This window comes from Dreissena polymorpha, chromosome 7 (genome assembly GCF_020536995.1).
Source record: "Dreissena polymorpha isolate Duluth1 chromosome 7, UMN_Dpol_1.0, whole genome shotgun sequence".
NCBI classification, from domain to species: domain Eukaryota; kingdom Metazoa; phylum Mollusca; class Bivalvia; order Myida; family Dreissenidae; genus Dreissena; species Dreissena polymorpha.
This window is the reverse complement of record NC_068361.1, coordinates 14,551,011-14,566,702: the sequence shown is the minus strand read 5'-3', so window position 1 is coordinate 14,566,702 and position 15,692 is coordinate 14,551,011. Positions and strand designations below refer to the sequence as shown.

The 15,692-nt window shown below is 32.6% G+C and overlaps 1 protein-coding gene across 3 annotated transcripts in view; it reads left to right on the top strand.

The window, feature by feature from the left end:
- The window catches only part of LOC127839340 (BTB/POZ domain-containing protein 6-A-like), a 170,368-nt gene that overhangs the window by 8,596 nt on the left and 146,080 nt on the right, over nt 1-15,692 (top strand). Inside the window, exon 1 of one of the 3 annotated variants that reach the window (XM_052367680.1) lies at nt 3,679-3,873. The exons of the other annotated variants lie outside the window; for them this stretch is intronic. The gene's annotated coding sequence lies outside the window, so the exon portion shown is untranslated. Of the gene's footprint in view, nt 1-3,678; nt 3,874-15,692 lie in introns of those variants that run through there. 3 annotated transcript variants of the gene reach the window in all.

Here is a 15,692-nt window from a genome sequence, read left to right as displayed (position 1 = left end):
TTCTAATCTCAAACATCTACCACAATATAACATATATGTAAAAGTAAACCGTAAATCCATTTCTTCTATAGTAATACAATGTTTATCAATATTGGATTATAATACAAGAATATACGTGTTAATAAAAAGGCTATTGAAAACGAGTCTATTAATAATGTAATAATATTGTCTTATGCATGCAGGTTGGAGTCAGTGTGAATATCTTTTCGAAAAGGTGCGAACACTCACGATTGCAAACTCGTAATATCAGAACAGAGCATATATTTATTACGACTTGTAAATAGTACATCGCCAGTCTTAACCATGCTATAATAGACATATCAGAAGGTCATATGAAAAGAAAGTGATAATACAGAGTTTAGTAGTGTACATCCTATAAAACATAATACATTACAGTAGTGGGAAAACACAAAATACCGGTGATCGCAATTTTACAAAGTAAACGAAAGAGTAGCAATCAGCTAGTATGCTGTTAACATTATGGAAAATGAACTAAATTCATATTTGGTCATTTTATGTATACGGTATGGGTTATTATGTTATTAAATAGAAGGAAATAGCCAGCATAAATTGCGCGGGTTATGTATGGCAGCATATTGTACAATCAAACTTTTCTGTTACACTTTTTTACTCGCGAAATATCGCGAAAGATTTCTTTTTTCATTAGTTTACAAGGGATATGAAGACAATACATTAAACACAATTAAATATAAATTCTTATTAACAGTGTACCACCCTCGTGGAACGGTCAGTGCCAGGCATTTGATCTTAAAACGGTTAAAAGGCGCGCCGAACTTGATTTTTACATTAGAGTTGATAATAAAAACACGAGCGATGTCTTGTTCATTTGCTCACGCGCTTAACAAATCGTGCGAAGAAATGATACATTTCACACAAATATCATAGTCAATATATAGTGTATGCATTATAATCATATCAAAGAGCCAATATATATTCTATGCATTATAATCAAATAAGAAGAACAACACTCCTGGCTAAAACAATGGGAAAATATAATCGTTTATGTCAAATCAAATAGGAAAACTTATAAACCGTTTGTAACCCCATTAATCGGTTAATTCGCTTATACTTGTATTACTTAAATATCGGTTGAAATACGCGTTTGATTACAAAAGTGATGCAATTGAAGCATGTTAGATGTTGCTGCTACAAGTCCCAGGTTTCAAATTTGTACCCGCAAGAACGACAACACGACGCATAGATTCATCGTTCTTTAGCCCATTTATTAAGTGAGTTGGTGCCCCTTATTTCGCGTGATGGTTTATTTGAAGGTCGACATCACGCGAACAGGAGAGAACGACAAATACACCCGCAGACACGAGAATAATGGAACTTGTCTATATTTCGTGCTGACGCTTTGGTGGGTTTGAAGGTAATCAAAACGACACATATGCGCGCTGATACGACAAACTACAAACTTGGCTGTTCGGCTAGCGCAGTGGTTGGTACAATCGCTTTTCACATATGCGGCCGGGTGCAATTCCCGTTCCCGGCAGCATGTGAGTTTGGTCGGTGGTCACTATACCTGACAGATTGGATTTCCATAGGTAACTCCGGCTTCACCACACAACACAAGACTTCACGAACTTGAAAAAGTTCATTCCCTTTGAAATAGCTGGAAATAGCATTTATAATTCACAATTTGCCCCAAATTTCTTGAGTCTAGTTACCGGTAGTTCATTTGGTATGAGTGCTGGGACTCCGGGTCCACCCATAATGTAACCTCTGGCTGGGAAAGGACATCATTAACTTCAAAATACACACACATACACAAATAACGTTTGCCATTCTCTCGCGGCGTGCATATTTGTCGTTCTGGCGAGGTTGCGGTTTGGTAATATTGTCAAAACGGGAGAACGACAAATGTCATATGTTTCCTTTCTGTGGGTGCATTTGTGACTTGTATTACTATCCGTTTAGACGTCAATTGTGAAATTTTCTTAATTTTGCATTAGTTCATTTATTAATACCGGGATACATCGGAAATGTATTGCATTCGTTAATTACACTGACATGGTGTGGTTTTCAATGTTGTAACGTGAAATCTATAAGGCTTGTAGCAACCGGTTGTTCTTCAACACTGACACGCGGCTGTATTTATACAGAAACTACCGTAAATAAAAATCATTTCCCAAATAATTCAATAAAATAAAAGCATAACAATTATAGATGTAATATTTTCTTGCTGTTGTATATTTACGTAGAAAATTGCATCGGTATTAATGTTAACGCCGATTGTCTTTAGTAACGGTCATTCTTAATTCAACTTCTATGGGATTTATATAATTTAGTCAGTGAAACACTTTCGTTTAATATAAATAACGTATTTGTCTAATCATAAATTTCTGAAGCATTCTAAATGGCTTTCGAATTCTTAAATCAAATCTCGCAATATTAATTATTAACAAAGTAGGCGACGACAGTAATTGTATGTATGTACGGTGCTCATATTCAACGAGGAATAATAATTTTAAACAAGATATGTGTTTTGTGAAACACAATGCCCCGCTTATATATTTGACCTTTGACCTTTAGGATGATCTTGACTTGAGATACACATGCATGCCAACTATCTTCAATATTGCAAAAGTTATGACCAATGTAAAAGTTTTGGGACAGACAGACAGACAGACAGGCTAAAAACAATATACTCCCTGATCATTCGATCTGGGGGCATAAAAATTGGTTATACAAATCAGGGGCGTAGCTGCTATTAGGCACAACAGGCCCGGGCCTACGATTTGTGTTGAAACATGAAAAAATGCTTCAACTTAAAAAACGCATTAAAATGTTGACCCTGAGGGGGGTGAGGTGTTAGAAATTTGCATTTCATATTGACATAATTCTAAGACAATGGATCTGGTCGTGTTCAAAGGACATATCTTCCAATTATCAACTCTACTTCTTTCTATGTGCATATATTCTAGCTCGCTTCTTTTCACGCGACTTGTTGTTTCAATTTTACATAGATCTACATGTAGATCAACTTGTCTCCCTTTCAACACTACAGTAAGTTGTAATCGATCATCGTTGGATTCTTAAGAAACATTCCGAATGATCGCGGAAATTTAAAATGGAGCACTTGCCCCCGTATACCGATCCATTGACTGAAACCGGGTCGGTTCGGTCCCTTGATGCCGAACAAAAACGTTCGTTGTTGTCCGTGGCATGGGATGACGCGCATGTTTATAAATGTCCATCCAGGTAAGTTGTTTAAGGACGTCATAATCTAGGACCCCTACACATACACAGCGAAACGGATGTTTCGATCGATAAATGTTTTTTGTTAAATATTGTTTTAAAATTTAGTTCTTTTGTAAAAAGATAATACAGTAAAATTTAAGTTCTGTGACATTGAGATAAAACAGTAAAATATCAAAGAAAAACAGGCCAACGTCTTATAGTTTAGTATGATTATTATATTAAATCTCACCACAGTCGTTATAGGATCTAAAAAAATTCCGTGGGGAGGACACCCGGACCCCCCCCCCCCCCCCTCCCCTTCCTTTATATGTAACATATCCGGGTCTACAGCTAAAAATGCTTGATACCCCTCTGCAAATTATGTAAATGTAATTAAAACTGTGTCGATCTCAATTCAAAACCTGTCTCGGTTTAAGTACTCTATTTCCGCACTTTACACATAGCACTTTCTATGTCAATACGTGGCTCATACCTGTCAGAAAGGGATGACGATTTATAAACTAATCAGACAAGTACTTTAATATGTATTAAATACATTAAACTATTAATATCTTACATTCAACACTATAAATTCTAAACAGAGTACTGTGTATAAGGAATTATTCACTTGCACCTTTTTAACCGTACTGTTGGGCGACGTAGAATCAGGTAGGTTGATATTTTGTAATAAAGTAAGCGTGCTTATACGATTTTGTCAAATATTTATGAATTTATATAAAATGTGTAAAAACTTATTATACATTAATTTCAATATTAATTAAAATAAAAATTAAGAAAAACATGTGTCGAAAATACGAAAGTAGCCAGATATTTAATTATGAAATCGAAAATGTATGTACAGTCGAATTCGCCAGCATGTAAATCATGCATGTACGATGTAAATCTAAATTTAGTTTAACGGTTCGTTGTAAATTCTTGCAATGATATATATTCATACAACACACGAACACTAACTCTGATCCCAATAAAAAGACGAATGCTTCGGTTATTGTAGGAAAATATGTACGAAATATCTTCGTCAAAATCGGCTCGGGGCGCTAATTTGTCTGCATGACAGTTCTCCTCATTAATTTATGAACTATATTGTCACACACAAAATAAAAACGAGCATTTCGTAGCTCGTTAAATTTGTGTTACAAGACCACATCTGGCGTTGAAATTGTGGTTACTGCTCTAAGGAACACTGATATTGTATGTGTTCACTTTATGTTTCGAAATATATTACGAAATATTCGTTGATTTTAAGTGTTTTTCTGTTTTTAAAGATATTGAAAAGAATACGTGTTTTTGTATAAAAAAAACTTTAACGTTATTGAAATACAGAGTTGCAAAATTAAAGCTCATTGATATGAACGTGCGATATAACAATTCATAAGATACTATGTGTTCCACACTATATTATTCATCAGTATGTTGTCTTGAAGTATTTCATGTTTCTGTGTGTGGTTACCTTCCATAGGCGTAAAATATTATATAACGACATATTTTAACAACTGTGAGTTGCTTAACAATCGCGTGTATTATACAACTTTTCAAATACAGTTTTTCTCTGGATAGTACAGTTTATAATTGCAATTAGGCAAAAAAGTGTTATTTTTTCCTTACAGGCACACACATAGCGTAGTCAGACAACTTTCGTTTTCGTTTTGCTGTACACATGTATTCCCACTTTATGAAAGAAATCTTCAAAATCGCTTCGCAACAGATCTGTTAATAAGTGAACTTTAATTTTAATATTGTAATCGAATAAACAAACTTGTTCAAAATATCAAACTGAAGTATACACAAAGTCGGCACCAAGAATTATGGTCGGTCGGGTTAGTTGGAACAAACATTTGGGCCTCAGTATGTGTCTTCTATTGGTTCTACAATCAGCCTTGTACGTTTCAATACTGTACGTTATTCTGAATAATGATTGAATGAAAGAAACAAACCAATACATACTTGTGATAATGTTTTGAAATACAAAGGTACCGGCGTGTGCATCATACCATTTGTGGTAATTCAGCCATACAGTTGTCATCTGCAACACACCAGATGTGTTTATTATTTCACAGAAAATGACGACCGTGTGGCAACATTCGGAATCCTTCGCCGACACGAATCTTAAGATGCTTGATGATGAGTATTTGTGTGACGTCATATTAGCTGCCGGAAACGACCACAAACGTCTGAAATGTCACAAATTTATTCTTGCCAGCCGCAGCCCGGTATTTCACGCCATGTTTTGCGGCGCACTTGCTGAGTCAAGTGACGTCATTGACATACCGGATATTAAAGAGCCTATACTGGGATTCTAGTGAGGTAATCGATTGCAAACTGCCAGAGGACTATATATTTCTTGTGAAAAATTATGACATTCTAGTGCACATGGAAAATAAGTCTATTATTCATGTATGTGATGACCATTTGAATAATTTACGAAAAATTGCTTGTAAGAATTTAAAAGAAACAAGGTTAGATGAAAGGTTATAAAACAACTATCTTAGCTTAAGTGTTTATTTAGACAATAGTTATCTATCTATGATTTCATGATAAATTATTTTACGTAACCAATTTAACTAAAACAACACACCAAATGTGTTTCGTTATTTTACACATAACTATTATTTTTACATCGTTATTTTAATGTATTTTAACAAATGTGAGTTGTATGTGTACACATTTGATTTACTTTGTTCAACATAAAAAAATAAAGATATTTCTTAACTTGTTAAGCAAGTTAAACTTAAACGTAGATATATTAATATAATAATGATAATATATTTACGCATAAACATGCCACGGATAATGTTATTTCGATTTCTTGCACAAGTGCGCACATGGTTGGTTATTGAACATTTTGACATATTTTGATAAATAGGGTTTTGAAACACAAAAAGGGAAATCATAGCACAGAAGGAAATTGCCAGAAAATTTAAGTTGATATAAAGCATACGTGTGGCATTCAGAAATGCAATGCTGACACGATATGGGCCTCTGTAACATTGAAATCAGTCGTGCATGTGTTTCAAAACCTGTTTTATTCAAAACAAAATAAAAACTTGATTATTTAATACGAAACTTTGTAAAAATGTAAAATAAACATGTGATATCTTGTGAACCTTTTGTAAGTTCTGAGAAATCGAAATACAAAATTCGTTTCTACAAAATATCAGATATTATGGATGTATTATGATGATTGATCACTTGATGTCTGTGTTAAAAACAACGTGCTTTTGTGATATTGAATATATATGTTTTCTTTTTATTTTGTTTCCTTATGTATTTATACAGCGGCAAAGTAGACCTAACCGCGGACATTGTAATGCCTTTGATGTACGCTGCGAATAAATACGATATTTCTGGATTGGAAACCACTTGTGAGTTATTCTTGAAAGAAAGAATTGACACAAATAATGTATGTATAATCTTGGATCAGGCCACACGTTTTGATTACCAGGGTCTAAAACAACAGTGCTTAGACTTCATAAAAGATGAAGCGAAATGCGTTTTAGAATCTGACGCATTTGTTGAAATGTCAGTGAAGGGACTAAAAAAGGTTTTAAACATGAACAGAATGTTATGCAGTGAAAATGAAGTGTACTTAGCATGCAAACGGTGGGCTTCAAAGAGGATTGAATCCACTGGAAAACAGGCAAAAGGAGAGGAAATTCGGAATATACTGGGAGACGAGATTATCAACCTTATCAGATTCCCAAGCATGACTTCTGAAGAGTTCACGGATTTTGTGTCGAATGATAATGTTCTCACTAACGAAGAAACACTCTCCGTTTATCAAACCATAATAAAAAAAAATGTCTCAAAGTTTATAAACAAAACTAGGAAAAAGACGACCAAACCATACATATTTGTCAGAAGTTTGGGTGTGGGTTCGGGAAAGAAGGCCGTTATGAAGTCGAGGTTTGTTCGTATGGCAAATGGTCTCACTTTTACAGTTTCGACTGATTGTAAAATGACGGGTGTTGATATGTTTCTACCAGTTTCAGAAGGTTCTGCAGAATGCCTAATTGAGATTTTGGAGGGTACTAGAATAATACATTCACAAAGCGTTCGGCTGTGTCACACTCCCGGACTGAAACACAAACTTGTCCATCTTGACAAACCTATTCATTTATAGGTATGCAGGAATATTCAATCACACATGAAACAACGGGAGCAAAACTTTATTCATGCACTTCAAGTTTAGCGCAAATAAGCATGCATAATGTGACATTGACATTGTTCAACTTAAAGCTCGAAATAGGTGATGTTGGAATAAGTGATGATAGAAAGACCATTTACTGCCAACAGTTTTATGGGTTTGAATTGTCAATAAATACATTTGACTAACATGTAAGCCATATTGATGGTATTCGTATATTTATTCAAATATTCGAAAGTTACCGAAATATATATGCGCCAAAGTCTACCAATTATTGACCTGTTTCATTCACTTCTGTATCGAGCGTTCCATCAGAGCAACGGAGAAAGTTAACGCGGAGAAGACTCTCACGCAGTCACTTCATATTATGGAGCACAAACATCGCAAGTGTGTTATAACCGGAAGACAAAATAATTACTGACATATTATTAAGTTTAAAAAATACCAGACTAAAATATTCATAACTGGAAATAGTTTTTCATACAAACCAAAAATTGTTATATTGCAAAACTGTTTAATTCATATGCACAGTCAACATTATATTATAACTCTAGAATTGATAGTGATGACACACTATTATTTGTAATATGTGATATGATATAATTATAATCACGACAATATACAAACGTTTTGTTTTAATTGCATTGTTTATCATGTAGAAGTGAACAATTAAAGTGAATCACAGATCCACGTTTTTCATGCTTCACCAGGGTATTCGGTAACTGAGATTCACTGGCTATTTAACTATTGTCATGTTCGGATATTTCTATTACATTATCTATTCTTCGACTAAACAGCCATGAACTTCAGATGTTTTGCTTTTGAAACCATTATGTCTGAATCCTTTTATTGGAATATAAGGCTATTATAAGTTTTATATTAACTTATTGGCTTCATTTAATGTATATGTATAACCAATTGCAAGCACATCAGTATAGTGTATGCATAAAAAGAGCTACGCTTGACATTTTTCTGAAAAGTTGCCACTAATTTGAACTAATTCTATATAAAAACGTAAATATAGTCTTTTGACAGTAACGATACAAATTTCTAAAAACTACCGAATGATATAAATGCAGAACATTTAGGTCGGAGGTCGAAACCATGGTATGTATACCATACACAGGAAAATAATACATTAATTTAACCCAATATATGGAAATATTTTATTTTTCGTACACATAAACAACAATAACTGTGTGTTTGTTATTTTGGGCGTATCATCCAGTTTGGATTCTCAAAGGATGTGCAGAGAAGCTTAGTCTTACAAACAAATCGCAGACGTCTAGGAAGTAAATCTAAATATGTTTCATATTCCAATCAGGTTTTTAAAAAAATGTATACATAACTAATACAGTACTATTATTCATTTTACCGTACCACTCTTGTTTAAAAATATTCACCAAGCCTACATTTGAACTCGCAAATGAAACTATTAACTTGTGCACAGTTTGGATTATCACATACATAACCAAATCCAAAATTATTTAACATGTTCTTGACTATTATCTAAGCAGATTAAAAAAGCTGTCAAATTGTTCTGCTCGACATAACCAACACTATTCCTACTTAGATGTATGTTATCAAAAATTGATCTCCAAGAAATATAACAAGTACGAGAAGCTCCAACTATAGAAGCCAAAACTTTACATTTTATGTTGGCCAAGACCTTTGACAACATTTTCCTATCTATGTTTAATAAAGAAATTGGTCAATAATTTTAAACTGTTTTTTTTTTCGTTTTTATCTTAACAGAGAAGTTTTATAAAATATAATCGGACTGGTAGCCTAATTCAAAACATATATTATATAATATTAGCAAAATTGGAACAAAATCATTTAAAAACTTGACACATATTAAAGAAGTTAAGCTATCAATACCAGGAGATTTGGTGTGATCCATTTGTTAAAGTGTTACATGTATTGCATTTAGATAAAGGTTTTGAAAGAAGTTCATTATCATCATATGACACTTTAGGTAAATTCACTAAAAAAATTCAATTAAAGATGTATCAATAGGTTCTTCAGTATGTAGATTTTGATAAAAGGATTTAAAAGTATCTTAAATTCCATCGGTTGATTTTGTATCATCATTATTGTCAATTATATGAGTTATTATTCCATTGTTCTCATTTTTGAATTCGTATCCATGACATTTATTTACTTCTTATGTAAGCCCCTTTAAATATATAAGTATGTAAGTTATTTCAATTATTTTTAATATATCATTTCTTAGTTAGATCTTTATATGCTTAGTATTATTTAACTAAATCCTTAATCTCTTTACATAAATTAATATGTTTTGATTTACTTAAATAAATACAGAAAAGTTTTATTTTATCTTTTAAATCATCCCACCATTATAATGGAAGTTCGGCATTTTTTTATGTTAGAATTTTCAAATAAAATACAAAGGCTGATACAAAATCTTCATCTTCTAATAAAGAACTATTTATTTTCCAGTATGATTTACCTACATTAATTATATCTTTAGAAGAATCACATTTAATAGAACTACTGATGAAATCATGATCAAAAAATGGACTTCACTTCTTTATATTGTAATAATTACACAGTCATAACAAGCATGAATTATTAAAGTTCCTACATAAATTATATCTAACCTACAACTTATAAGTTCACCATTATCAGATTTTTTACTCCAAGTATAATTGTTTCGAATGAGGGTATGGCGGTCTAAAAATATATTTTAATTTAAAGTTTCAATTATGTTTTTAAAACTGTACAACCAATAGAAAGTGTATTAATATTTCCACCTAATTTATCTTATTAAAAATTGAAAACAAAGTTAAAATCACCAATTATAATAAGAAACCAATATTTTTTTCATTGAGGTAAAATAATCATTTCTATCACCAGGAGCATTTGGTGCATATACATTACATATCCTAATATGTTTTGTTAAAATCTGAACATCAACATTCATAAAACGACCATCATAATCTGTTTGAAAACTATCACACAATATATTTTTATCAATTGTAATTGTACATACTCCACATGAATGGCCATTAGAAAAACTCCAAACATATTTATAATTATTAGAAATAAAAGTTCAACCTCTTTAGTTTTAAAATAACTATCTATATGTGTTTCTTGAATGCATAAAATACCAGGCTTATTTTAATAATGTATTCTCTAATATTTTAATGCTTAGTTTTGGATCTAAATCCATTTATATTAATACCATGTATGTTTAAAGACTTAAGATTATGGGTTTTTTCTGTACACTAGCCAAGTTATCTACCTTTATACATGTAACATATGCGTTCTCAATACGAAACACACATGGCTGCATATGCAATAAATATATTACAACCGGACATACACAACCCACTATTCACTAACAAAAAAAATCAAGTCAATAACATGTACTGCACCCATTAATTAAACGATAACGGGCATTTAATATTTACAAGATAAAAAATCAAAGCGCTGAAGGCACTGAATTTGTTTGCTATTGTATAATCTTAGACGCAACTCAGTTTTCAAAATTATGTTATAGCTTTTTATATCGCACGTTTGAAATGAACACAACCCATTACAATGTATAAAGAGTGTGTCTTAAAGCACAGGTCGAGATTTGTTTTTTTTCAAATAATAAGTAAACAGAAACACAATGCCTCCTACACCGCCGCTTTGATTTATTTATTTTTTGTTTTTTGATTATATCCCCTTAAAAATATTACTTCCCTTGTAAAAATGATCTGTACCTGCCAAATGATAAATATAAATTTTTATTAATATTATTATTATTATTATTATTATTGATATTATTATTATTATTATTATTATTATTATTATTATTATTATTATTATTATTATTACTATTATTATTATTATAATTATTATTATTTATTTATTTTATACTATGAGATGCACATGCATGCCAAATATCAAGTTGCTACCTTCAATATTGCAAAAATTATGGCAAATGATAAAGTTTCCGGACGGACGGACCCACAGACAGTTCAAATTCTGTATGACACCCTACCGGGAGCATAAAAAGATAATTTAAGCTTGATTTTTGGAAAACAGGACTTAATGCATATGCATTAATTGTCATCCCAGTACCAGAGACTCTCTTTCAACGTAAAACACCATAAAATCAGAGAGTGTCTTCATTGATTAACTCGGGCTAATTGCACAGGCTTATCAGTGTGCACAGGCTAATCTTATTTGACATGCATCAAGCCCCGTTTTCCCTGAAAGCAGCCAATATGTAAAGATTTCAATGATAAACTGGCCAATGTCGTTGCACAAGCTGTTAAACACTAGACTGGCAAGTGTCGTCTTACAAGCTGTTTAACACTATCGATTACATACACACACTGCAGTGTACAAGTGGTGAACAAAAAACAGGCAGATGCGGTGGTTATCGTTCCTAGCGTAGTAGAGCAGACGTTCCTAGCATTCGTCGCCTGCATAATTTTATTGCAGGTAGTGCAGGCCTACGAGTGCGGTCGCTCATGCAAAGCGTGCGCTCTCATTGGCCAATATCGATTTACCAATACACCGACGCTGCCAATCTCCACGCAGAGTTGTCGTTCCTTGCTCTGACATACAACTCTGCGAAAGGCTCAGCACGCCATTTTGTCTATAAAATAGCTAAAACCGAACAAACGCATTCAATGTATATTTGATTGGATATTTAAGATCGCATGCATCAAATTAAGAAATATGACTTTTAAATGTACGATAAATCGTGCAAATACTTGCGAGTTTTAATGCTACTCTTTGGAACTATTTTATTGCCCATTTACGCAGATGGAATCATTCCACGCACTTAACATATGTAAATAATTGAACATAATGTTTATTGAGTGACGTTAGGAATTGCTTCGACGTGTGTATGTATGTTGGTTTCTTAACATCAAAAACCCATATCAATTTTATAATAATGAATTAAGACTGATATAAGATATCATGGTATGAGATGGTTTTCTTTAATGCAGTGAATGCAATGTAACCGTCGTGCAAGAGATTGTTTAGTATACTGTAACCTCAATGATGAACGCTTGGTATGATCATGACATGAAAGAGACGCTTTTATAACAATAGTCCGTTCTGAGCCCAACACAGAGGTGAATGTAATGTAACCGTCGTGCAAGAGATTGCGACGCTGCGTCTAGCGTAGATAACAGCAGACAGACTTGCAAAAATCGCTCTACATTAGAGCGCTCACAACTAACAAATCATAGCAGACGATTCAACGTGCATCGGTCGAGGTTTAAAGCCGAAATTTAAATTACTTGATAACAAGCGGTCGACAGGAAAGTTAACGTAAGGCGGGTTATACGAGTATTGGAAAACAAGATATAAAGCAGACGAAGTGTAACTGCGAATTAAATCGAGACTGTAAAACAACATTATATGAACTTGATATAAACGAAATGTACATGTGTAATGCAGCATATATTTAAGAGGGGAGATAGTTTTACACACTATAGAGATAACACTATTAATACCTTCTTTTGCGTGATTTTGTTTGTACCTGGGGCCTACCCAATATTTGGTATGAATACATTTAAATTATTCATAGCAATGTGCACAATTATACATTTCATGCAGCTTCTGTTTAATATATGAATATTTTTCATTATTCACACACATACCAACAGGATAGGAAGTTGGTTTATAAAACGTATTTCAGTTAAACAACATTTTTTAAAGTGGATATGCATGTTTTTCAAACAAACCTACTTTAAAAAAATGCCGTATTTCTTTTATGTATATCTAAAATGTGTGAATTAAAAAAACATAACAATACGCAAATGTCACTGCACAATTTAATTCCAAAACATCATACATTCTCAAAACACTGACAAAAGGGAGACAAATAAAAGAAACTCGTCTTGAAAACAGCGACCAGATTTGTTTGAATGCGATATTTTGTGTACCGTTACCTATCATTTACACACATTGGAATAGGCTCTTAAGTGTTAGGTATCTTCTATAAATATTTGTTTTAATTGTTAATTCAGGTAAGAACAAGAATACTCTAACTATCAATAAACTACGGTTGGATTTATTGAACTTCAAAAGAGCACTTGACAAATAATTATACAGCATGATTTACTTTGATATAAGAAAATGACGCCACGTTACCTTATCAAGGAAAACAAACTTTTAGATAATTATCTTCATAAAAAATGGACAACCTCGTCGGTTAAAAGTCACCAGAACTCGACATATTAACCGTTTTTTATCAAGTGAACGATTTGGTAGCATGTTATCTTCATAGCATGTTATATAAGCATGTTAACGAATATGCGTTCATTAAATTAATAATGAATGTAATTAATGCATGTTGCACAATTTAATATGTCCGTTGTAAAATGTGTATAATGCAATAAATATCATGTTGGTCGTTTAGCAATGTTTAAAATATAATTTACTTTTTTTCAATATATTTCGGACACTCAAAAATACTTGAAATGATGTTTCAACGAGACGTAATGACGGGCGGATGGACATTCGGTTTGTATTGTCCCCGTAAATAATCACTTCAAACAGTAAACAAACCATGATAACATTACAATGCGATTGCAACAAAAAACGCCAACTAAATCTTAACCGTTAAATTACATTCAATTTCATAAGAACATATCTATGTTCATGAACGTGTTCGCTGTTTCGTAAATACATATTGTTCAACTTAGATTTGCTTCCCTTCCTCCTTGCATTTGTAAAATCTATTTAGAACGTTTACATTAAAATGTTACTGTTGTCACATTATGTACGAATAATTCATGTATACGCTTCAAAACGAATGCTTTGTAATTAAAACATAAAATACAACTATATTAATAATTCATTAACATTCATATTAATAACTTTCAATAAATGATCATAAATTTTGCTCAGTATATACATGTATTTATGTTATTGAGTGAACCGTCTTTACCATATTATAACAAAACTAAAATTAAACAAAGCTACGCAACACTGATAACACCAGTTTTCAGCACACTAAATATTTTTTTCCACTATACTACATACATAATTGTAATGTAACTTACTGTGTTAACCAACCGATAGAGTATGCCAGGCCTTAACGCAGATAACCTATCGAAGTTAAACACTATCGTAGACACGTTTTCGATATTAAGGGGGCAGTCTACAGTTTTCCTTGAAAATCCCCAGGCCGACAATCACTGGTCTGCAAAACACCCTCAAAACAAGGCCTTCAGTCACAACCTAAAAATAGATTAAGACAATATTCAGTGCAGCTCATCAACAGCTTGAAAATAAAGCACAAAACAATGCAGAAAATGCTATTTAGATTTATGTCTGGGGTAAAATAGACTTTTTCCGGGGTCTCGGAACTTGGCCGTAAAAACCCAATTTTTAGATAAACCCGGAAATCATATTACTCTTTCCGGGGAAAAATACGAACAAAATCGAAAAAATGCTTTGAACTATCAAAGCAATTTTTTTCAAACTGAGCCAAACAAAATGGGTCATTACCGTTTAATTTTTTTGCTCTGCTAACTTATTTAAACCCACCGTTGAAATCTGTCAAATGTCGACTGTTTCAAGCAGAAAGTACATGTGTTTACTTCTCACTCAGCATGTTGTTGTTGTTGACTAAAATTCAAGTAACTTAGTTTCGAATTACTGAAAACATGTAAAATTACTAGAATATTTACAATTTATACTTACATTTTAGCTTCTGGAGTCAAAAACAATTTGTTTTAGGCCATGCACCTTAAAATCAGGAAATTGACCGGGGCCAATGCGCAGATAAGGCTAAAAACTATAGACTGCCTCCATAAGATAGCAGTCAAAAGTTTTAAACCCATCTAAATTTGAATTATTTGTACACTTCAGTCAATTCTGGATGAAACTGTGTGGTTTTCTTCATGAAATAACTGCAATGTACATGTGTACAATGTTATACTATTTTTAGTGAGCATATCAGCGGCGGCATTTTCACGCAACTTTTTTGTCATTTTTTCAGTTTTCTACCCAAGTCTTAAAATCACTCAATTTGCACAGATATGATATGTAGGTATAATCATATTGCCCCAAATGACTCCTTACAAGTGTTATCATTCATTCTGAGTCCAAAATTGTTCACAACACTGGTCATAGTTAAACAATAAAATGAATTTTGATGATTTTTTCCATAAAATCAGTGTGTTTTACTCACTTTTCATCAAAGTTGATGCACATATAGGGGTTAAAATGGTTTGAAATGCACTAAATGTTGTATAAATAGTTGATTTAAGTCAACTTGGTATTACTTGCATAAACATCTAAGCCTATGGAACAAAGAAACAGAGACTGCAGCTCTAAA